The 25,688-nt window shown below is 47.3% G+C and overlaps 1 protein-coding gene across 1 annotated transcript in view; it reads left to right on the top strand.

The window, feature by feature from the left end:
* Positions 1-24,747: 24,747 nt before the first annotated feature.
* Positions 24,748-25,688, top strand: part of LOC143793382 (gastrula zinc finger protein XlCGF66.1-like) — a 98,316-nt gene continuing 97,375 nt past the window's right edge. Inside the window, exon 1 of the mRNA XM_077280298.1 lies at positions 24,748-24,953. The gene's annotated coding sequence lies outside the window, so the exon portion shown is untranslated. The remainder of the gene's footprint in view (positions 24,954-25,688) is intronic.

The raw sequence follows: 25,688 nt of genomic DNA, 5'->3' as shown, positions 1-25,688 counted from the left end.
CCGAAGTGGCTACCGAGGTGTTGAATGTGCCAAAGTGGCTACCAAGTGGCCATAATGGCTACCAAGTGGCCAAAGTGGCTACCAAGGTGCCGAATGTGCCAAAGTGGCTACCCAGTGGCAAAAGTGGCTACCAAGTGGCCAAAGTGGCTACCGAGGTGCCGAATGTGCTAAAGTGGCTACCAAGTGGCTACCAAGTGGCTACCAAGGTGCCGAATGTGCCAAAGTGGCTACAAAATGTCAAAAGTGGCTACCGAGGTGCCGAATGTGCTAAAGTGGCTACCAAGTGGCCAAAGTGGCTACCATGGTGCCGAATATGCCAAAGTGGCTACAAAGTGGCAAAAATGGCTACCGAGGTGCCGAATGTGCTAAAGTGGCTACCAAGTGGCAAAAGTGGCTACCAAGTGGCCAAAGTGGCTACAGAGGTGCCGAATGTGCCAAAGTGGCCGAAGTGGCTACCGAGATGCTGAATGTGCCAAAGTGGCTACCAAGTGGCCAAAATGGCTACCAAGTGGCCAAAGTGGCTACCAAGGTGCCGAATGTGCCAAAGTGGCTACCAAGTGGCCAAAGTGGCTACCAAGGTGCCGAATGTGTCAAAGTGGCTACCATGTGGCCAAAGTGTCTACCGAGGTCCTGAATGTGCCAAAGTGGCTGCCAAATGGCCAAAGTGGCTACAGAGGTGCCGAATGTGCCAAAGTGGCTACCAAGTGGCAAAAGTGGCTACCGAGGTGCCGAATGTGCCAAACTGGCTACCAAGTGGCAAAAGTGGCTACCAAGTGGCAAAAGTGGCTACCGAGGTGCCGAATGTGCCAAAGTGGTTACCAAGTGGCAAAAGTGGCTACCAAGTGGCCATAGTGGCTACAGAGGTGCCAAATGTGCCAAAGTGGCTACCAAGTGGCCAAAGTGGCTGCAGAGGTGCCGAATGTGCCAAAGTGGCTACCGAGGGGCCAAAGTGTCTACCGAGGTGCCGAATGTGCTGAAGTGGCTACCAAATGGACAAAGTGGCTACCGAGGTGCCGAATGTGCCAAAGTGGCTACCAAGTGGCCGAAGTGTTACCGAGGTGCTGAATGTGCCACAGAGGCTACCAAGTGGCCAAAATGGCTACCGAGTGGCCAAAGTGGCTACCAAGGTGCCGAATGCCAAAGTGGCTACCGAGGTGCTGAATGTGCCAAAGTGGCTACCAAGTGGCCAAAGTGGCTACAGAGGTGCCGAATATGCCAAAGTGGCTACCAAGTGGCCAAAGTGGCTAGCAAGGTGCCAAATATGCCAATGTGGCTACCAAGTGGCCAAAGTGGCTACCAAGGTGCCGAATGTGCCAAAGTGGCTACCAAGTGGCTACCAAGTGGCCAAAGTGGCTACCGAGGTGCCGAATGTGCCAAAGTGGCTACAGAGGTGCCGAATATGCCAAAGTGGCTACCAAGTGGCCGAAGTGACTACCGAGGTGCCGAATATGCCAAAGTGGCTACCAAGTGGCCAAAGTGGCTACCAAGGTGCCGAATATGCCAAAGTGGCTACCAAGTGGCCAAAATGGCTACCAAGGTGCCGAATGTGTCAAAGTGGCTATCATGTGGCCAAAGTGTCTACCGAGGTGCTGAATGTGCCAAAGTGGCTACCAAGTGGCCAAAGTGTCTACTAAGGTGCAAACTGTGCCATAGTGGCTACCAAGTGGCCAAAGTGGCTACAGAGGTGCCAAATGTGCCAAAGTGGCTACCAAGTGGCCAAAGTGTCTACTGAGGTGCAAACTGTGCCATAGTGGCTACCAAGTGGCCAAAGTGGCTACCAAGGTGACAAATATGCCAATGTGGCTACCAAGTGGACAAAGTGGCTACCGAGGTGCCGAATGTGCCAAAGTGGCTACCAAGTGGCCAAAATGGCTACCGAGGTGCCGAATGTGCCAAAGTGGCTACCAAGTGGCCGAAGTGGCTACTGGGATGCTGAATGTGCCAAAGTGGCTACCAAGTGGCCAAAATGGCTACCAAGAGGCCAAAGTGGCTACCAAGGTGCCGAATGTGCCAAAGTGGCTACCAAGGTGCCGAATATGCCATTGTGGCTACCAAGTGGCAAAAGTGGCTACCGAGGTGCCGAATGTGTTAAAGTGGCTACCAAGTGGCTACCAAGTGGCCAAAGTGGCTACCAAGGTGCCGAATGTGCCAAAGTGGCTATCAAGTGGCCGAAGTGGCTAACGAGGTGTTGAATGTGCCAAAGTGGCTACCAAGTGGCCAAAGTGGCTACCAAGGTGCCGAATGTGCCAAAGTGGCTATCAAGTGGCCGAAGTGGCTACCGAGGTGTTGAATGTGCCAAAGGGGCTACCAAGTGGCCATAATGGCTACCAAGTGGCCAAAGTGGCTACCAAGGTGCCGAATGTGCCAAAGTGGCTACCCAGTGGCAAAAGTGGCTACCAAGTGGCCAAAGTGGCTACCGAGGTGCCGAATGTGCTAAAGTGGCTACCAAGTGGCTACCAAGTGGCTACCAAGGTGCCGAATGTGCCAAAGTGGCTACAAAATGTCAAAAGTGGCTACCGAGGTGCCGAATGTGCTAAAGTGGCTACCAAGTGGCTACCAAGTGGCCAAAGTGGCTACCATGGTGCCGAATATGCCAAAGTGGCTACAAAGTGGCAAAAATGGCTACCGAGGTGCCGAATGTGCTAAAGTGGCTACCAAGTGGCAAAAGTGGCTACCAAGTGGCCAAAGTGGCTACAGAGGTGCCGAATGTGCCAAAGTGGCTACCAAGTGGCCAAAGTGGCTACAGAGGTGCCGAATGTGCCAAAGTGGCCGAAGTGGCTACCGAGATGCTGAATGTGCCAAAGTGGCTACCAAGTGGCCAAAATGGCTACCAAGTGGCCAAAGTGGCTACCAAGGTGCCGAATGTGCCAAAGTGGCTACCAAGTGGCCAAAGTGGCTACCAAGGTGCCGAATGTGTTAAAGTGGCTACCAAGTGGCTACCAAGTGGCCAAAGTGGCTACCGAGGTGCCGAATGTGCCAAAGTGGCTACCAAGTGGCAAAAGTGGCTACAGAGGTGTCGAATATGCCAAAGTGGCTACCAAGTGGCCAAAGTGGCTACCAAGGTGCCGAATATGCCAATGTGGCTACCAAGTGGCAAAAGTGGCTACCGAGGTGACGAATTGTGCCATCGTTATACACAACATTCATATTCTAACTTTACTTTCTTACAGTCGACACCTGATACACTGCTGTAAAGCTGGCAGTGCTGTTCAAGCACCATGTATTTCCTTCAGGAAATGCCCATCTATTTATACTTGTTTTTGCTATGTATACCCCTTCTCACATGTAAAGCTCCATGGAATAAATGGCACTATAATAATAAATAATAATAATGCACATGTGTGTGTATAAGTGTGTGCCATGTATATGTGTGTGCCATGTACATGTGTGTATATAAGTGTGTGCCATGTACATGTGTGTATATAAGTGTGTGCCATGTATGTGTGTATAAGTTTGTGTCATGTACATGTGTGTATAAGTGTGTACATGTGTGTGTATATAAGTGTGTGCCATGTACATGTGTGTATAAATGTGTGCCATGTACATGTGTGTGTATATAAGAGTGTGCTGTGTACATGTGTGTGTATATAAGTGTGTGCCGTGTACATGTGTGTGTGTATAAGTGTGTGCCATGTACGTGTGTGTATAAGTGTGTGCTATGTACAGGTGTGTGTATAAGTGTGTGCCATGTACGTGTGTGTATAAGTGTGTGCCATGTGCGTGTGTATAAGTGTGTGCCGTGTTCATCCTATACTCTTTAGTAAGTGGCTATATCCTCACAATCCTCCACCACTTTTTTCAGCACAGACACGAATGTAAGAGGTTTCACCTTCATGAGAACAAAACTTTGTATCATCCAGTTTCCTCAAGGCATATTCCATGTCGTCAGGGCCGGACTGGGACTAAAATTCAGCCCTGGCATTTGAAGTCACACAGGCCCACTTGTCACATGGTGACTGTATAATATCTTTGTACACTTGTAGGCTACAAGAAGTGAGGGGAGTGTAACACGACTATATAACATATAATTACAGCTGTATCCAGCATTACAGCTCAGTCCCCATAGAATGTAATACAGCACAGCCCCCATAGACTATAATACAGCACAGCCCCCATAGAATGTAATACAGCACAGCCCCCATAGAATGTAATACAGCACAGCCCCCATAGAATGTAATGCAGCACAGCCCCCATAGAATGTAATACAGCACAGCCCCCATAGAATGTAATACAGCACAGCCCCCATAGACTGTAATACAGCACAGCCCCCATAGAATGTAATGCAGCCAGCCCCATAGAATGTAATACAGCACAGCCCCCATAGAATGTAATACAGCACAGCCCCCATAGAATGTAATACAGCACAGCCCCCCATAGAATGAAATACAGCACAGCCCCCATAGAATGTAATGCAGCACAGCCCCCATAAAATGTAATGCAGCCAGCCCCATAGAATGTAATGCAGCACAGCCCCCATAGAATGTAATGCAGCCAGCCCCATAGAATTAAATGCAGCACAGCCCCATAGAATGTAATACAGCACAGCCCCATAGAATATAATGCAGCACAGCCCCATAGAATATAATGCAGCACAGCCCCATACAATATAATGCAGCACAGCCACCATACAATGTAATGCAGCCAGCCCCATAGAATATAATGCAGCACAGACCCATATAATGGAATGCAGCCAGCCCCATAGAATATAATGCAGCACAGGCCCATGGAATGGAATGCAGCCAGCCCCATAGAATATAATGCAGCACAGGCCCATGGAATGGAATGCAGCCAGCCCCCATAGAATGTAATGCAGGCAGCCACCATACAATATAATGCAGCACAGCCCCCATAGAATGTAATGCAGGCAGCCCCCATAGAATGTAATGCAGGCAGCCCCCATAGAATGTAATGCAGCACAGCCCCATAGAATGTAATGCAGCACAGCCCCATAGAATATAATGCAGCACAGGCCCATAGAATGGAATGCAGCCAGCCCCATAGAATATAATGCAGCACAGGCCCATGGAATGGAATGCAGCCAGCCCCATAGAATATAATGCAGCACAGGCCCATGTAATGGAATGCAGCCAGCCCCATAGAATATAATGCAGCACAGGCCCATGGAATGGAATGCAGCCAGCCCCCATAGAATGTAATGCAGGCAGACACCATACAATATAATGCAGCACAGCCCCCATAGAATGTAATGCAGGCAGGCAGCCCCCATAGAATGTAATGCAGGCAGGCAGCCCTCATAGAAAGTAATGCAGGCAGGCAGCCCCCATAGAATGTAATGCAGGCAGGCAGCCCCCATAGAAAGTAATGCAGGCAGGCAGCCCCCATAGAAAGTAATGCAGGCAGGCAGCCCCCATAGAAAGTAATGCAGGCAGGCAGCCCCCACAGAAAGTAATGCAGGCAGGCAGCCCCCCCCCCAATAGCTCCACAATCCAGTCATCAATCATTGATAAAAAAAAAAGCCCCCATAAAATGTAATGCAGCCAGCCCCATAGAATGTAATGCAGCACAGCCCCCATAGAATGTAATGCAGCCAGCCCCATAGAATTAAATGCAGCACAGCCCCATAGAATGTAATACAGCACAGCCCCATAGAATATAATGCAGCACAGCCCCATAGAATATAATGCAGCACAGCCCCATACAAAATGCAGCACAGCCACCATACAATGTAATGCAGCCAGCCCCATAGAATATAACGCAGCACAGGCCCATATAATGGAATGCAGCCAGCCCCATAGAATATAATGCAGCACAGGCCCATGGAATGGAATGCAGCCAGCCCCATAGAATATAATGCAGCACAGGCCCATGGAATGGAATGCAGCCAGCCCCCATAGAATGTAATGCAGGCAGCCACCATACAATATAATGCAGCACAGCCCCCATAGAATGTAATGCAGGCAGCCCCCATAGAATGTAATGCAGGCAGCCCCCATAGAATGTAATGCAGCACAGCCCCATAGAATGTAATGCAGCACAGCCCCATAGAATATAATGCAGCACAGGCCCATAGAATGGAATGCAGCCAGCCCCATAGAATATAATGCAACACAGGCCCATGTAATGGAATGCAGCCAGCCCCATAGAATATAATGCAGCACAGGCCCATGTAATGGAATGCAGCCAGCCCCATAGAATATAATGCAGCACAGGCCCATGGAATGGAATGCAGCCAGCCCCCATAGAATGTAATGCAGGCAGACACCATACAATATAATGCAGCACAGCCGCCATAGAATGTAATGCAGGCAGGCAGCCCCCATAGAATGTAATGCAGGCAGGCAGCCCTCATAGAAAGTAATGCAGGCAGGCAGCCCCCATAGAATGTAATGCAGGCAGGCAGCCCCCATAGAAAGTAATGCAGGCAGGCAGCCCCCATAGAAAGTAATGCAGGCAGGCAGCCCCCATAGAAAGTAATGCACACTCTACTCACCTCTCTCCTCGTGTCCCGCGCTGCTCTGGCTCTGGTCTCAGCAGTCGCAGTCTGCCCGCCCGGTCACACAGCAGGTGCGCGATGATATGACGTCATCGCGCACCCGCAGTGTCAGCGGCAGGCAGAGCGGGGAATGATGGGAGAGGAAGCGTCAGCAGACACTCTCTCCTCTATCATTGCATTCAACTGTACCGGTGTCTATGACGCCAGTATAGTTGAATGTGGGGCCGGGAGTGTGCCGCGACAGCGTGGGGAGTGTGCCGACAGCGGCACATTCGAGCGGCCCACTACTGCCACCGGCCCTTCTGGCATTTGCCAGAACTGCCCTATGGCCAGTCCGGCCCTGCATGTCGTCCTTGCATATAAACTCCACAGTCCCCATTCCACCCTGGTGTACATCGGCATAGTACTGTAGACTAGGGTTGAGCGACTTTTATTTTTATAGGATCGGGTCGGGTTTCACGAAACCCGAGTTTCTCAAAAGTCGGGTCGAGTGAAATCGGCCGATCCTATAAAAAAGTCGGGGTCGGCCGAAACACGAAACCCAATGCAGTGCAATGGGATACTATGGTTCCCAGGGTCTGAAGGAGAAGAAACTCTCCTTCAGGCCCTGGGATCCATATTAATGTGTAAAATAAAGAATCAAAATAATAAATATTGATATACTCACCCTCGGACGCACCCTGGTACTAACTGGCAGCCTTCCTTCCTAAGAATGAGCGCGTGAATGACCTGCGGTGTATATACCTAATAGGAATATACTCACCCTCGGACGCGCCCTGCTTCTTTCCGGCAGCCTTCCTTCCTAAGAATGAGCGCATGAAGGGCCTTAGATGACGTCGCGGCTTGTGATTGGTCGCTACCGCCCATGTGACCGCTCACGCGACCAATCATAAGCCGCGACGTCACCGGAGGTCATTCACGCACTCATTCTTAGGAAGGAAGGCTGTCAGTTAGTACCAGGGCACATCCGAGGGTGAGTATATCAATATTTTTTATTTTGATTCTTTATTTTACACTTAAATATGGATTCCGATACCGATTCCCGATATCGCAAACATATCGGAACTCGGTATCGGAATTCCGATACCAGATTCAGAAGATCGCCGACCTCATGGCCGACCCCACACAGGGGTCGGGTCGGGTTTCATGAAACCCGACTTTGCCAAAAGTCGGCGACTTCTGAAAATGGCCGACCCGTTTCGCTCAACCCTACTGTAGACATCCCCAGCTTGTCTCATGTGATCTTTCAGATCCTGTCAACTCCCCGTTGGGGGATGTCTTGAGACATGGACACTGTATTTAGTTAGCTGGGACAGGTTTTTTTTCTTGTGGGGTCCTCCATATCCTCCCCCTGATCCACGGTTGGACCTGGGAAACTCCACATGTACCTGATGAGAACTGAACTTGTGTCCATTGCGTCCAACCCTGGAGTAATGACCCCCAGCTATGGGGATGGTCACTTGGTGGCTTGGTAAATAATGTTCTGGGGGGGACAGTATTTTGGCTGACCGTGACCAGTGTGATGGTAGATTCAGTGTCCCAAAGTCCCTGGGCCTCCTTCCTGATGTCATTTACCTCCTCCAGGTCACATTCACTCATGGTAACAGTCATTACATTTTGTGCATTACTCACCACTGGCAGGGGAGTAGTCGGCATGTTGAGATTGCTCTCTTCCCTCTCGGCTGACACAGTGTGAACCGCTCCTTGGCTTTGGGTTACAACATTGTTCCATTGTCACACTAACCCTGCTCCTAGGTTGTTTCCCAGCAACACAACTACTGTTAGGTGCCGCACTACTCCTACATCCACCATTCCATGACTGTGACCCCAGTCTAAATGTAGTCGGGCCCTTCGAATGTTCAGAGATTCTTCTCTGGCTATGTTGACTAACATCCGGCTGCCGGGAGCAATACACTGGTCCAGTACTAGATGTTCTTTGATCAGTGTAACAGAGGCTCCGGAGTCACGGAGCCCCAAAGCCTCCGCACCCTCTACCCAGACCGCCTGCAGATGCTGATTCATGGTCGCTGAGGTGTCCCAAGTAGTCCGGGATACTTGTCCTTGTACCACATATACCTCTTCCGGTCGGGTTAGTGGGATCCTCTTCAGCATTCCAGCCCCATTGTAGCACAGTGTTCACCGGTTGAGGATATGGATGATGTGGGCTAGAATGTTCCCGGCATTCCCTGGCAAAGTGTCCCATACTTCCACAGTTATGGCAGCTTAACCCTCTTCACCCCGACGTGGGCTGCACTGGGAGGCTTGGGAAACTTCCCCCTCTTTGTGAAGTCTGAAATCCCCTTCATTCCCCCTCTTGCCAGTCCATGGGTCTTGCTGGCCTCCATGTAAGCTCCTGTTAGCGACTCGCTGGGGCTGTACTTTCACGTAGCCCGGGTCGATTAGCAGACCAATCATCAGCCAATCTTGCAGCCTCATCCAGGCTAAGTGGTTTTCTATCTGCCACCCATTCTATTAAGTCACCTGGGAGCTTGGACTTAAATTGTTCCAGTATGAAGATATCCAAGACATGTTCTGCTTCTCGAGCCCCCAGCCCTTCTACCCACTGAGTGCATGCCATATGTAGTGTGTTAGCAAACTCCCGATGTGTGTATGCAGCGGACTTGTCAGTCCCACGAAACTTGCTCCAATAGTTTTCAGGCGTGACGGCATACCTCTCTAGTAATGCGCTGCGAATGGTAAAGTAACATCTCTGATCCCCAGAAGACACGTTATTAAAAGCTTCTCTTGCTTTTCCAGTCAGGCCAACGCTCAAAAATCTGGGCCATTCATTGACTAACACCTCATGTAGCAGTCAGAGGTTCTCAAATAAACGGAGATGTTCATCAATATCCGAGGTGTCCTCATTGAACTGTGGTATATCCCGGTACCTTAAAATTGGGGGCCTATCTCTCCTGCAATTCACTGTCCTCTGCACTGGGGCGGGTGGGGGTACTGCTACATGCACACCCAGATATTCGCTTAGGCTGGGTTCACACTGTGTTGCTGGCAGTCCATTACCGCCGCCATTAATTCCTATGTCAGACGCATCGCTAGCGCATGCCCACAATGGGCGTGCGCTAGCGATGTGCCGTCATTGAGTAACGGACCCTGAGACGCGGGCTGCAGCGTGTCCAGGTCCGTCACTGCTAGCGCAGATAGAGCATTCCCTAGCTCTATCTGCGCTAGCGCGCTGACATACCGGCACTTGTGTTAACAGCAGCCCGTTAACGCATGTGTTGAACGGGCTGCTGTTAACGCAGTGTGAACCTGGCGTTAACACTGCCGCCCGCTCTGCTCTCCTAGTGCGTACAGCATCCGCCTCAGCTCAGTCGGTCTATCCTCCGCCATCTGGATGTTGGTCCTGGGCTGTGGCCCCTCTTGTTGTTGTTCATGGTCCCAGTTGTCCAAGTATTGTATAAGGGTATGTGTCCACGTTCAGGAAACGCTGCATTTTTGACGCAGCGTTGTGCCGCAGTGTCAAAAACGCAGTGTCCAGATGTTACAGCATAGTGGAGGGGATTTTATGAAATCCCGTCTCCACTATGCATTAAAAAACGCATGCGGACTTCCCGCAAAAACGCACATGCGGTGCGTTTTTTGAGAACGCAGCATGTTGCTACAATGAGCAAAACACGAAGGAACACAGCAGGTGACCTGCCAGTGACCTCAAGTGCAGTTTTGGTCAGGATTTTACCTGCATAAAATCCTGACCAAAGCCTGAAGCAATCCTGAACGTGGACACATACCCTTAGGGTTGTCCTCCAGCAAACACTCTAGCTCTCTCAGAGCAAAAGGCTCTCAGCTCCTCCTTTTTGAGCCTCTTATAGATGGAGTCTGCCATCTCCTCTGCCAAGTCACCACTCAGTAACTTTCCCTGGTATGCTGTCCAGAGATAGGTGATCCCACCAGCTGCCACCACTTGTGAGGATTATTATTATTTATTTATATAGCCCCATTAATTCCATGGTGCTGTACATGAGAATGCGAGGTTAAAGGTTATAAAAATCACCTAGGCAGGTTAACGATGCAACTATTTGTATTCCATAAATCCATGGTTGTACAACAAATCCACGTTGATGGCCAACATACAATGTCCTCAGTCCACAAGTTCCAAGTCTAAGGGTACCGTTACACTAAACGATTTACCAACGATCACGACCAGCGATACGACCTGGCCGTGATAGTTGGTAAGTCGTTGTGTGGCCGCTGGAGAGCTGTCACACAGACCGCTCTCCAGCGACCAACGATGCCGAAGTCCCCGGGTAACCAGGGTAAACATCGGGTTACTAAGTGCAGGGCCGCGCTTAGTAACCTGATGTTTACCCTGGTTACCATTGTAAATGTAAAAAAAAAAAAACAGTACATACTCACATTCCGGTGTCTGTCACGTCCCCCGCCGTCTGCTTCCCGCACTGACTGTGTCAGTGCCGGCCGTAAAGCACAGCACAGCGGTGACGTCACCGCTGTGCTCTGCTTTTACTTTACAGCCGGCACTCACAGTCAGTGCGGGAAGCAGACGGCGAGGGATGTGACACCGGAATGTGAGTATGTACTGTTTGTTTTTTTTTACATTTACGATGGTAACCAGGGTAAACATCGGGTTACTAAGCGCGGCCCTGCGCTTAGTAACCCGATGTTTACCCTGGTTACCCGGGGACTTCGGCATCGTTGGTCGCTGGAGAGCGGTCTGTGTGACAGCTCTCCAGCGACCACACAACGACTTACCAACGATCACGGCCAGGTCGTATCGCTGGTCGTGATCGTTGGTAAATCGTTTAGTGTAACGGTACCCTTAGGTTTGCATAAGATCTAGCCTGCTTGTCTTCCTCTGCTTACTGTCATTGAATAGAAGCATTGATTCCTGAGGATGAACTGATGAGCAAGCAAATAACTAATAAAACACATCAAGCAAATTAACCATTAAAGTACAATAATATTGATGTAACCAGAGCTCCATGCTGGAAAAAGTCTTTGTGTCTTAGAGCTGTGGACTCCGCTCTATGTCCATTCATTCTATAGTCTTTAGCAAGCGGCCATATCCTCACACTTGTATAGGTGTGTATAAGTGTGTGCCATGTATGTATAAGTGTGTGCCGTGTACATGTGTGTATAAGTGTGTGCCGTGTACATGTGTGTATAAGTGTGTGCCGTGTATGTATAAGTGTGTGCCGTGTACATGTGTGTATAAGTGTGTGCCGTGTACATGTGTGTATAAGTGTGTGCCATGTATGTATAAGTGTGTGCCGTGTACATGTGTGTATAAGTGTGTGCCGTGTACATGTGTGTATAAGTGTGTGCCGTGTACATGTGTGTATAAGTGTGTGCCGTGTACATGTGTGTATAAGTGTGTGCCGTGTACATGTGTGTATAAGTGTGTGCCATGTATGTATAAGTGTGTGCCGTGTACATGTGTGTATAAGTGTGTGCCGTGTACATGTGTGTATAAGTGTGTGCCGTGTATGTATAAGTGTGTGCCGTGTACATGTGTGTATAAGTGTGTGCCGTGTACATGTGTGTATAAGTGTGTGCCGTGTACATGTGTGTATAAGTGTGTGCCGTGTACATGTGTGTATAAGTGTGTGCCATGTATGTATAAGTGTGTGCCATGTATGTATAAGTGTGTGCCGTGTACATGTGTGTATAAGTGTGTGCCATGTATGTATAAGTGTGTGCCGTGTACATGTGTGTATAAGTGTGTGCCGTGTACATGTGTGTATAAGTGTGTGCCGTGTACATGTGTGTATAAGTGTGTGCCGTGTACATGTGTGTATAAGTGTGTGCCATGTATGTATAAGTGTGTGCCATGTATGTATAAGTGTGTGCCGTGTACATGTGTGTATAAGTGTGTGCCATGTATGTATAAGTGTGTGCCGTGTACATGTGTGTATAAGTGTGTGCCGTGTACATGTGTGTATAAGTGTGTGCCGTGTACATGTGTGTATAAGTGTGTGCCATGTATGTATAAGTGTGTGCCGTGTACATGTGTGTATAAGTGTGTGCCGTGTACTTGTGTATATAAGTGTGTGTCATGTACATGTGTGTATAAGTGTGTGCCGTGTACATGTGTGTATAAGTGTGTGCCATGTATGTATAAGTGTGTGCCGTGTACATGTGTGTATAAGTGTGTGCCATGTATGTATAAGTGTGTGCCGTGTACATGTGTGTATAAGTGTGTGCCGTGTACATGTGTGTATAAGTGTGTGCCGTGTATGTATAAGTGTGTGCCGTGTACATGTGTGTATAAGTGTGTGCCGTGTACATGTGTGTATAAGTGTGTGCCGTGTACACGTGTGTATAAGTGTGTGCCATGTATGTATAAGTGTGTGCCATGTATGTATAAGTGTGTGCCGTGTACATGTGTGTATAAGTGTGTGCCGTGTACATGTGTGTATAAGTGTGTGCCATGTATGTATAAGTGTGTGCCGTGTACATGTGTGTATAAGTGTGTGCCGTGTACTTGTGTATATAAGTGTGTGCCATGTACATGTGTGTATAAGTGTGTGCCGTGTACATGTGTGTATAAGTGTGTGCCATGTATGTATAAGTGTGTGCCGTGTACATGTGTGTATAAGTGTGTGCCATGTATGTATAAGTGTGTGCCGTGTACTTGTGTATATAAGTGTGTGCCATGTACATGTGTGTGTATAAGTGTGTGCCGTGTACATGTGTGTATAAGTGTGTGCCGTGTACATGTGTGTATAAGTGTGTGCCATGTACATGTGTGGGTATAAGTGTGTGCTGTGTACATGTGTGTATAAGTGTGTGCCGTGTACTTGTGTGTATAAGTGTGTGCCGTGTACATGTGTGTGTATAAGTGTGTGCCGTGTACATGTGTGTATAAGTGTGTGCCGTGTACATGTGTGTATAAGTGTGTGCCGTGTACTTGTGTGTATAAGTGTGTGCCGTGTACTTGTGTGTATAAGTGTGTGCCGTGTACTTGTGTGTATAAGTGTGTGCCGTGTACGTGTGTGTATAAGTGTGTGCCATGTACATGTCATGTCGGATGCTGTTCAGACCAGGTCGTTCGACAGACAGCGGTAATTCCGCTTTTGTCCACTATTTGCTCATTGGCTTTGGCTAGATTTTGTCTAGCTGTTCCGGGGTTAATTTACCTGATCCTCGGATTGGAAGCTGGGCCACGCCCACTGCCTTTATATAGTTCTCCTGATCATTGGGCGTCGCCGATTATAGCTTCTGTCTTGTGCGTTGTTATCTCGGTCTGGAGTGGTGAGCTAGGAGTTGGAGTATCGTTGCTGGTGGTGTATTTCCCTTTGTCTTATTTACCCCTTCCTATATTCGTATTTATTTTGCCCTGCACATTTATAGTGTATTCCTAAGTGACTGCGGCGTGGTGTATATTTTCCGTTATCCTTGTCTGTGCTAACTGTGGGTATTGGTGTATTATCTTTTCACTGGGTGGTGGGCGGAGGTTTCAGCCTAGGGTTGAAACAGGAGACAGGGTTAGGGTCGAGGCCTAGACATGCACACCATCAGTGTAAACTCTAGGTAGAGGGTCAGTCAGGATTTCCCTAGTCTGAGGGAAATTGCAGGGGCCCAGGTTATTAGCTCTTGCCCACCTAGTCTCCGCGTGACAGTACTTGTGTGTATAAGTGTGTGCCGTGTACGTGTGTGTATAAGTGTGTGCCGTGTACGTGTGTGTATAAGTGTGTGCCATGTACATGTGTGTATAAGTGTGTGCCATGTATGTATATGTGTGTGCCGTGTACGTGTGTGTATAAGTGTGTGCCATGTACATGTGTGTATAAGTGTGTGCCATGTATGTATAAGTGTGTGCCATGTACATGTGTGTATAATTGTGTGCCGTGTACGTGTGTGTATAAGTGCGTGCCGTGTACATGTGTGTATAATTGTGTGCCGTGTACATGTGTGTATAAGTGTGTGCCATGTATGTATGTGTGTGCCATGTACATGTGTGTGTGTATAAGTGTGTGCCGTGTATGTGTGTGCCATGTACATGTGTGTGTATAAGTGTGTGCCATGTATGTATAAGTGTGTGCCGTGTACGTGTGTGTGTATAAGTGTGTGCCATGTACATGTGTATATAAGTGTGTGCCATGTACATGTGTATATAAGTGTGTGCCATGTACATGTGTATATAAGTGTGTGCCATGTACATGTGTGTATAAGTGTGTGCCGTCTACGTGTGTGTATAAGTGTGTGCCGTGTACGTGTGTGTGTATAAGTGTGTGCCATGTATGTATAAGTGTGTGCCGTGTACATGTGTGTATAAGTGTGTGCCATGTACATGTGTGTATAAGTGTGTGCCGTGTACATGTGTGGGTATAAGTGTGTGCCATGTACGTGTGTATAAGTGTGTGCCGTGTACGTGTGTGTATATGTGTGTGCCGTGTACATGTGTGTGTATGTGTGTGCCGTGTACATGTGTGTGTATAAGTGTGTGCCGTGTACATGTGTGTGTATAAGTGTGTGCCGTGTACGTGTGTGTGTAAAAGTGTGTGCTATGTACATGTGTGTATATAAGTGTGTGCCATTTACGTGTGTGCATATAAGTGTGTGCCGTGTACATGTGTGTGTATAAGTGTGTGCTGTGGTGCTGTGTACGTGTGTGTGTGCCATGTACATGTGTGTGTATAAATGTGTGCCCAAAGTAAAGCCCACTGGACGTCCGGCTTATCTTAGATGGAACAGCTTTCATCCAAGACACAAAAAAGAAATCCATCATCTACAGTCAAGCTCTGAGGTATATTCAGATCTGTTCAGACCGTAAAGACAGGGAACTACAGCTGCGATCACTGAGGAATACATTCCTACCACAAGGATCCATCCACTGGTAATAGATGAGCAGATCCACAGGGCTACAAGGATCCCAAGAAACGGCCTCCTGGATTACAGACCGAGAGAGGGGATAACAACAGGGCACCTCCACATACAACCCCCACATGAGCATCCTAAGGAAACATGGTGCTGATCTCCAACCCATATTCCACAGAGTGTATAAGTGTGTGCCATGTACATGTGTGTGTATAAGTGTGTGCCATGTACATGTGTGTGTATAAGTGTGTGCCGTGTACGTGTGTGTGTATAAGTGTGTGCCATGTACATGTGTGTGTATAAGTGTGTGCCGTGTACATGTGTGTGTATAAGCGTGTGCCGTGTATGTATAAGTGTGTGCCGTGTACATGTCTATATAAGTGTGTGTTGTGTACATGTGTGTATAAGTGTGTGCCATGTACATGTGTGTATAAGTGTGTGCCGTGTACATGTGTGTATAAGTGTGTGCCGTGTACATGTGTGTGTATAAGTGTGTGCCGTGTACATGTGTGTGTATCAGTGTGTACTGTGTACATGTGTGTATAAGTGTGTGCCATGTACATTTGTGTATAAGTGTGTGCCATGTACATGTGTGTATAAGTGTGTGTCATGTACATGTGTGTGTATAAGTGTGTGCTATGTACATGTGTGTGTATAAGTCTGTGCCATGTACATGTATAAGTCTGTGCCATGTACATGTATGTATATAAGTGTGTGCCGTGTACGTGTGTGTGTATAAGTGTGTGCTATGTACATGTGGGTGTATAAGTGTGTGCCGTGTACGTGTGTGTGTATAAGTGTGTGCTATGTACATGTGGGTGTATAAGTGTGTGCCGTGTACATGTGTGTGTATAAGTGTTTGCTGTGGTGCTGTGTACGTGTGTGTGTGTGCCATGTACATGTGTGTGTATAAGTGTGAGCCATGTACATGTGTACATGTGTGTGTGTGTGTATAAGTGTGTGCCGTGTACGTGTGTGTGTGTATAAGTGTGTGCCGTGTACATGTGTGTGTATAAGTGTGTGCTGTGGTGCTGTGTACGTGTGTGTGTGTACCATGTACATGTGTGTATAAGTGTGTGCTGTGGTGCTGTGTACGTGTGTGTGTGTGCCATGTACATATGTGTGTATAAGTGTGTGCTGTGGTGCTGTGTACGTGTGTGTGTGCGCCATGTACATGTGTGTGTGTGTGTGTATAAGTGTGTGCCGTGTACGTGTGTGTATAAGTGTGTGCCGTGTACATGTGTGTGTATAAGTGTGTGCTGTGTACGTGTGTGTGTGCCGTGTACATGTGTGTGTATAAGTGTGTGCTGTGTACGTGTGTGTGTGCCATGTACATGTGTGTGTATAAGTGTGTGCCATGTATGTATAAGTGTGTGCCGTGTACATGTGTGTATAAGTGTGTGCTGTGTACGTGTGCGTGTGTGCCATGTACATGTGTGTGTATAAGTGTGAGCCATGTACATGTGTGTGTGTGTGTGTAAGTGTGTGCCGTGTACGTGTGTGTGTATAAGTGTGTGCCATGTACATGTGTGCGTATAAGTGTGTGCCGTGTACATGTGTGTGTATAAGTGTGTGCCGTGTACATGTGTGTGTATAAGTGTGTGCTGTGTACGTGTGTGTGTGCCATGTACATGTGTGTGTATAAGTGTGTGCCATGTATGTATAAGTGTGTGCCGTGTACATGTGTGTATAAGTGTGTGCCGTGTACATGTGTGTATAAGTGTGAGCCGTGTACATGTGTGTGTGTGTGTGTAAAAGTGTGTGCCATGTACATGTGTGTATATAAGTGTGTGCCATTTACGTGTGTGTGTATAAGTGTGTGCCGTGTACATGTGTGTGTATAAGTGTGTGCTGTGGTGCTGTGTACGTGTGTGTGTGTACCATGTACATGTGTGTATAAGTGTGTGCTGTGGTGCTGTGTACGTGTGTGTGTGCCATGTACATGTGTGTGTATAAATGTGTGCCCAAAGTAAAGCCCACTGGACGTCCGGCTTATCTTAGATGGAACAGCTTTCATCCAAGACACAAAAAAGAAATCCATCATCTACAGTCAAGCTCTGAGGTATATTCGGATCTGTTCAGACCGTAAAGACAGGGAACTACAGCTGCGATCACTGAGGAATACATTCCTACCACAAGGATCCATCCACTGGTAATAGATGAGCAGATCCACAGGGCTACAAGGATCCCAAGAAACGGCCTCCTGGATTACAGACCGAGAGAGGATAACAACAGGGCACCTCCACATACAACCCCCACATGAGCATCCTAAGGAAACATGGTGCTGATCTCCAACCCATATTCCACAGAGACCACAAATTGAAGGACATATTCCCAGAACTGCCACTTCTCTCCTATAAACAGCCCCCTAACGTAAGGAATCTGCTTGTCAGAAGTGTCCTCTCATCACCATCAGTGACGGGCACATTCCCATGTAACAGTAAGAAATGCAAAACGTGTCCCCACATATTACCGACAGGTATAGTCCGCGTACCAAACACGAATCAGGACTGTAAGGTCACGGGCTCCTTCTCATGGACATCCTCCAACGTGGTGACATGATCCAATGTACGAGGTGCCCTGGAAGTATCTATATGGGGGAAACTATGAAAAACTACAAACTAGGATGAATCTACACAGACACAATCAGGAAAGAGATGGACGCACCGGTGGGAAAACATTTCTCTGCACAGTATGACAGATTTAACCCCTTAGTGACCGCCAATACATCTTTTAGCTGACCTGAGATATTAGAGACTAGCCTCCCCATACAGGTGACAATCCAGCAGCTGTCGGCTGTGCACTAGAGCTGACAACTTGCTGCATCAGCCACGATCAGTGTTTGCACCGTCCAAACCTGTTTAACCCCTTAGATGCTGCTGTCAATAGGGACTACATCATTATAAATGGTTAACAGAGTGTGGCATCTCTCTCTTTGTCCCCATCGGCACCCTCAGGTCATGATTGTGTGGTCCTGATGCTTGCCGTGGCAATTCACGACCAAACAGCGGCCTTAGAGTCTGACAGCTATAGTAACCTGTTCAGAAGTTAGAGGCATGTATGTGGTAAAAATACATATTTTCATTTCATTCAATATGTCAGGGGTGCTGTTTCTAAAATGATATAACATTTGGGGGGTTTCCCAATATATGGGACCCCTAAAGACACTTCACACATGGATCGGTCCCTAAAAAAATAAATTTTGTAAATTTCCTTGAAAAAAATGAAAAATGACTGCTACACTTTTAGGCTGCCGTCACACTATTAGTATGTGGTCAGGATTTTACATCAGTATTTGTAGCCAAAACCAGGAGTGGGTGATAAATGCAGAAGTGGAGCAGATGTTTCTGTTATACTTTTCCTCTGATTGTTCCACTCCTGGTTTTGGCTACAAATACTGATGAAAAATACTGACCACATACTGCTAGTGTGACGCCGGCCTTAAACCTCTTAACCCCTTAGTGACAGAGCCAATTTGGTACTTAATGACCAGGCCAATTTTTACAATTCTGACCACTGTCACTTTATGAGGTTATAACTCTGGAACGCTTCAACGGATCCTGCTGATTCTGAGACTGTTTTTTCGTGACATATTGTACTTCATGTTAGTGGTAACATTTCTTTGATATTACTTGCGATTATTTATGAAAAAAATGGAAATATGGCAAAAAAAATTAAAATTTTGCAATTTTCAAACTTTGTATTTTTATGCCCTTAAATCAGAGAGATATGTCACGAAAAATAGTTAATAAATAACATTTCCCACATGTCTACTTTACATCAGCACAATTTTGGAAACAAAATTGTTTTTTTGTTAGGGAGTTATAAGGGTTAAAAGTTGACCAGCAATTTCTCATTTTTACAACACCATTTTTTTTAGGGACCACATCACATTTGAAGTCATTTTGAGGGGTCTATATGATAGAAAATAACCAAGTGTGACACCATTCTAAAAACTGCACCCCTCACAAGTGTAAAAACAGAAATTTAACCATAAATGTTGTTGTGCAATTTCTCCTGAGTACGCCGATACCCCATATGTGGGGGTAAACCACTGTTTGGGCGCACCGCAGAGCTTGGAAGAGAAGGAGCGCCGTTTGACTTTTTCAATGCAGAATTGGCTGGAATTGAGATCGGATGCCATGTCACGTTTAGAGAGCCCCTGATGTGCCTAAACAGTGGAAACCCCCCACAAGTGACAGCATTTTGGAAACTAGACCCCTTAAGGAACTTATCTAGATGTGTGGTGAGCACTTTGAGCCCCCAAGTGCTTCACAGAAGTTTATAAAGTAGAGCCGTGAAAATAAAAAATCGCATTTGTTTACACAAAAATGATCTTTTCGCCCACAAATTCTTATTTTCGCAAGGGTAACAGGAGAAATTAGACCACAAAAGTTGTTGTGCAATTTCTCCTGAGTATGTTGATACCCCAGATGTGGGGGTAAACCACTGTTTCGGAGCAACGCAGAGCTTGGAAGTGAAGGAGCGCCGTTTTACTTTTTCAATGCAGAATTGCCTGGAATTGAGATCGGACGTCATGTCGCGTTTGGAGAGCCCCTGATGTGCCTAAACAGTAGAAACCCCCCAAAAGTGACCCCATTTTGGAAACTAGACCACTTATGGAACTTATCTAGATGTGTGGTGAGCACTTTAAACCCCAAAGTGCCTCTCAGAAATTTATAAAGTAGAGCCGTGAAAATAAAAAATCCTTTTTTTTCCCTCAAAAATGATTTTTTAGCCTGCAATTTTTTATTTTCTCAAGGGTAACAGGAGAAATTGGACCCCAAAATTTATTGTGCAATTTATGCTGAGTAGGCTGATACCCCATATGTTGGGGTAAACCACTGTTTGGGTGCATGGCAGAGTTCGGAAGGGAAGGAGCACCGTTTTGGAATGCAGACTTTGATAGAATGGTCTGCGGGCGTTATGTTGCGTTTGCAGAGCCCTTGATGTACCTAAACAGTAGAAACCCCCCACAAGTGACCCCATTTTGGAAACTAGACCCCCCAAGGAACTTATCTAGATGTGTGGTGAGAACTTTGAATGCCCAACTGCTTCACAGAAGTTTATAATGCAGAGTCGTGAAAACAAAAAATATTTTTTTTTTCCACAAAAAAAGATATTTTAGCCCCCAAGTTTTTATTTTCACAAGGGTAACAAGAGAAATTGGACCCCAATAGTTGTTGTCCAATTTGTCCTGAGTACACTGATACCCCATGTGTGGGGGGGGACCACTGTTTGGGTGCACGGCAGAGCTCAGAAGGGAAGGAGCGCCGTTTTGGAATGCAGACTTTGATAGAACGGTCTGCGGGCATTATGTTGCGTTTGCAGAGCCCCCGATGTACCTAAACAGTAGAAACCCCCCACAAGTGACCCCATTTTGGAAACTAGAGCCCCCCAGGAACTTATCTAGATGTGTGGTGAGAACTTTGAATGCCCAAGTGCTTCACAGACGTTTATAATGCAGAGTTGTGAAAATAAAAAAAAATTTTTTTCCACAAAAAAGATTTTTTAGCCCCCAAGTTTTTATTTTCACAAGGGTAACAGGAGAAATTGGACCCCAAAAGTCAAAAGTTGTTGTCCAATTTATCCCGAGTATGCTGATGCCCCATATGTGGGGGTAAACCACTGTTTGGGTGCACAGCAGAGCTCGGAAGGGAGGGAGCACCATTTGACTTTTTGAGCGCAAAATTGGCTGTGGCGTTTAGAGACCCCCTGATGTACCTAAACAGTGGAAACCCCCCAAATCTAACTCCAACCCTAACCCCAACACACCCCTAAGGCTTCTTTCACACTTCAGTTGTTTGGCGTCAGTCAGCACCAACATAGTGACGGATCCGTCACAATTGTTGAGAAAACGGTTCTAACGGATCCGTTTTTTTGACGGATACATTACTTGGGGGTTGTCTGGGAAAAGTATCTACTTTTTGGAGCATGCGCAATTGAAAAAGCGGATTGGGGCGACGGATCCGCCGAAATGCCTTTAACGACGGATCCGTCGCCCATAGGCGGCCATTCTATGGAATGATGAACGCGACGGATCCGTCGCGAACCGCCATTTCGGCGCAGACAAAAAACGATAAAATGGCCGTCAATGTCTAGATGACGTCCGCCAAATCTCGACGGATCCGTCGCATGGCAGATGGAATGGACGACCATCCACCACAATCCGTCGCTAATGCATGTCTATGGGAAAATAGCGGAACCGCCAAAAAAAAATGGCAGATCCGCTATTTGACAAAAATGGCGGTTTCAGACTGATGCCAAAAGACTTAAGTGTGAAAGAGGCCTAAGCCTAATGCCAACCCAATCCATAATCCTAATCACAACCCTAAGGATAATCGCAACCCTAACCCCAAAACAACCATAACCCTAATCAGAACCCTAAATCCAACACACCCCTAATCCTAATCTCAACCCTATCCTCAAACCTAACCCTAATCCCAATACACCCCTAATCCCAACCATAACCTTAACCCTAATCCCAAACCTAACCCTAATCCCAAACGTAACCCTAATGCCAACCCTAATCCAAACCCTAATCCCAACCCTAACCATAACTTTAGCCGCAACCCTAGTCCTAACTTTATCCCCAACTCTAACTCTAGCCCTAACTTTAGCCCCAACCCTAACCCTAAATTTAGCCCCAGCCCTAACCCTAAATTTAGCCCCAACCCTAACCCTAAATTTAGCCCCAACCCTAACCCTAACTTTAGCCCCAACTCCTCTCTCCTGCCGGCCGGCAGATGGCAGCAGAGAGTGGGCCATTTTCTTTCCATAGGAAGAAGCCGGCGGGCAGGAGGGGACGCAGGAGGACCCAGGGACACCGGTAAGTATGATAGGGTCCCCAAATCCCCCTATTTCTCTGTCCTCTGATGTGTGATCACATCATAGGACAGAGTTACACATCGCTTTCTTTTTTTTTTTTTGCGGTCGCTGGTAAACAGTTAATTACCGGCGATCGCAAAACAGGGGTCGGTAAAAACCGACCCCGATCATGTTCTTTGGGGTCTCGGCTACCCCTGGCAGCCGAGACTCCAAAGATCTTCCGGGTGCCGGGCGGCGGGCGCACTGCGCATGCGCCCGCCATTTTTCTCCCGGAAGAAGATGGCGGCGCCCATTGGGAGCCACAAGGAGCACCAGGGGACACAGGTGAGTATCGGGGGGCCATCGAGGGCGATCAGGGACCCCATTTCTCTGTCCTCCGATGTGCGATCACATCGAAGGACAGAGAAATTAAATGGGAAATCGCGTTTTTTTTTTGGCGACTGCTGGTAAACGTTTAATTACCGGCGATCGCAACTCGGGGGTCGGTAAAAGAACCCCGAATCACGTTCTCTGGGGTCTCGGCTACCCCCAGTAACCGAGACCCCAGAGAAAATCCGACTCTGGGGGGCGCTATTCACTTTTTCCACAGCGCCGTTAATAACGGCGCTGTGGTTTAATTACCCTTAGCGGCCGTTGTTAAAAGGCGTATCGGCGGTCGTTAAGGGGTTAAAATGCTAACAAAATAAAGTAACATTTTACAAATGGTGCTGATGTAAAGCCAACATGTGGGAAATGTTATTTATTAATGGTTTGCTGTGGTATGACCATCTGGGTTAAAGGGATAATCATTCAAAGTTTAAAAATTGCTAATTTTTTAAAATGTTTCTGAAATTTATATTTTTTGTAAATAAACACAAAACATATCAACATAAATGTAACATTATTATAAAGTATAATGTGTCACGAAAAAACAATCTCAAAATCACTGCTATATGTTGAAGCGTTCCACAGTTATTACCACATAAAGTGACACAGGGCAGATTTCAAAAATTTGACTCCGTCACTAAGAGTCTTAATACTAAAAGGACATTTTAAGGGCAACAGAGAAAGAAACACTTGGGAATTCAAACTGATAAAGATGTTCAATTCATTGACACTAGGACTCCTGTAACACCTGGATGTATGAGCCACTACATGGACACACTTCACACCTCCACCAGACGGACTCCAGACAACTAAGAACATTATTCCCACTGCCTCTCCATCTGTAAAGGCCCCGTCACACTCAGCGACGCTGCAGCGATATAGACAACGAGCCGATCGCTGGAGCGTCGCTGTTTAGGTCGCTGTAGAGACGTCAAACACAGCAGCTCCAGAACGATGCAGGAGCGATCCAGTGACGTAATGGCGACTCATTTATCGTTCTCACAGGTCGTTAGCTCCATTACATCCATTGTTAGCGTCGTTGCTTTTGCTGTCAAACATGACGATACACGCCGATCTGACGACCAACTAAAGTTCTGGACTTCTAGCTCCGACCAGGGATATCACAGCGGGATCCAGATCGCTGCTGCGTGTCAAACACAACGAGATCGCTATCCAGGACGCTGCAACGTCACGGATCGTTGTCGTTCTCGCTGCAAAGTCGCTTAGTGAGAAGGTACCTTAGGAAAATGCCTAATCTGATTTCCTTGGCTTATCTTTAGGAGGCCTCACCACTCCTATCTCATAAACAAGTGTCCTACTGTACTATCCTTTAATGTTGCGCCATTTTCTTATTAATCTATTTGTAATCCTAATAAACACCTATAAATAGCGAATTTAATTACGTCTAAGCAATATTAATCATACACACCAAAAAGGGATGCTAGACTGCACTAATAATGTAATGTCAACTTTATTAAAGAACAGGTAAAACCGAATACATAAAAAATGAGACACCACAGAGAACAGACACAACTGGAAGGGATGGCTGGAAACTAAGTGGCTGACATAGAACAACTACCTCCCAATACGATATCAAAGCAGATAGTAATAGCACTCAACCAGTTCCAACATATAACTACCGATATGGTGACTGAAAAAGTGCAACAGTGCAATCAATCAGACAATAAATGAATAAATATTCACAAATGTGAGGTAATACCAAGTGGTATACTATATATTATATATCATAAGAGGTATGTAAAAAGCATCAGTCAGCATATCGGAAAGTATATCATACATCCATTAGTACAGATACCAGGAGGAACTTATTTACCTCATAGATGCCACCAGCCAGGGACCCGACCACACCCACTATTTGTAATCCTGCCTGACCCTGATCACATGACAGTGACGTCACCACAGGTCCTTCACCCCACAGAGTACTCTACTGAGCTCCGCCCCTGATCACATGACAGTGACGTCACCACAGGTCCTTCACCCCACACAGTACTCTACTGAGCTCCGCCCCTGATCACATGACAGTGACGTCACCACAGGTCCTTCACCCCACAGAGTACTCTACTGAGCTCCGCCCCTGATCACATGACAGTGACGTCACCACAGGTCCTTCACCCCACAGAGTACTCTACTGAGCTCCGCCCCTGATCACATGACAGTGACGTCACCACAGGTCCTTCACCCCACAGAGTACTCTACTGAGCTCCGCCCCTGATCACATGACAGTGACGTCACCACAGGTCCTTCACCCCACAGAGTACTCTACTGAGCTCCGCCCCTGATCACATGACAGTGACGTCGCCGAAGGTCCTGCAGATCATCCACCACAACAAATTGGTCCTAAAAGAGCAAAAATTACTCTCCCAGATATCAACCAATAACCTCAGCAGTGCGCCCAGCAGAGGCCGAATGTACAGAGAGCGGGAGGCGGCTCAGTACTGAGCGTGTACCAGCACCTGAGTGACGGCAGCACCGAGGAGCGACAGAGACTCCGGTACAGGATCCATCAGTCACTGACGTCTGTAGATGTGATCGGAGCCTTAGTTACTGGATCCATCGGTCGTGGTCGGTGACGTCTTGTAGATGTGATCGGAGCCTTAGTTACAGGATCCATCGGTCGCGGTCGGTGACGTCTTGTAGATGTGATCGGAGCTTTAGTTACAGGATCCATCGGTCGTGGTCGGTGACGTCTTGTAGATGTGATCGGAGCCTTAGTTACCGGATCCATCGGTCATGGTCGGTGACGTCTTGTAGATGTGATCGGAGCCTTAGTTACAGGATCCATCGGTCGTGGTCGGTGATGTCTTGTAGATGTGATCGGAGTCTTAGTTACAGGATCCATCGGTCGTGGTCGGTGACGTCTTGTAGATGTGATCGGAGCCTTAGTTACAGGATCCATCGGTCGTGGTCGGTGACGTCTTGTAGGTGTGATCGGAGCCTTAGTTACAGGATCCATCAGTCACTGACGTCTTGTAGATGTGATCGGAGCCTTAGTTACAGGATCCATCGGTCGTGGTCAGTGACATCTTGTAGATGTGATCGGAGCCTTAGTTACAGGATCCATCGGTCGTGGTCGGTGACGTCTTGTAGGTGTGATCGGAGCCTTAGTTACAGGATCCATCAGTCGTGGTCGGTGACGTCTTGTAGATGTGATCGGAGCCTTAGTTACAGGATCCATCGGTCGTGGTCGGTGACGTCTTGTAGATGTGATCGGAGCCTTAGTTACAGG

Source organism: Ranitomeya variabilis, chromosome 1, assembly GCF_051348905.1.
Source record: "Ranitomeya variabilis isolate aRanVar5 chromosome 1, aRanVar5.hap1, whole genome shotgun sequence".
NCBI lineage: Eukaryota > Metazoa > Chordata > Amphibia > Anura > Dendrobatidae > Ranitomeya > Ranitomeya variabilis.
Note: the sequence above shows the minus strand (reverse complement) of the source record. Positions and strands in the feature narration are given on the sequence as shown.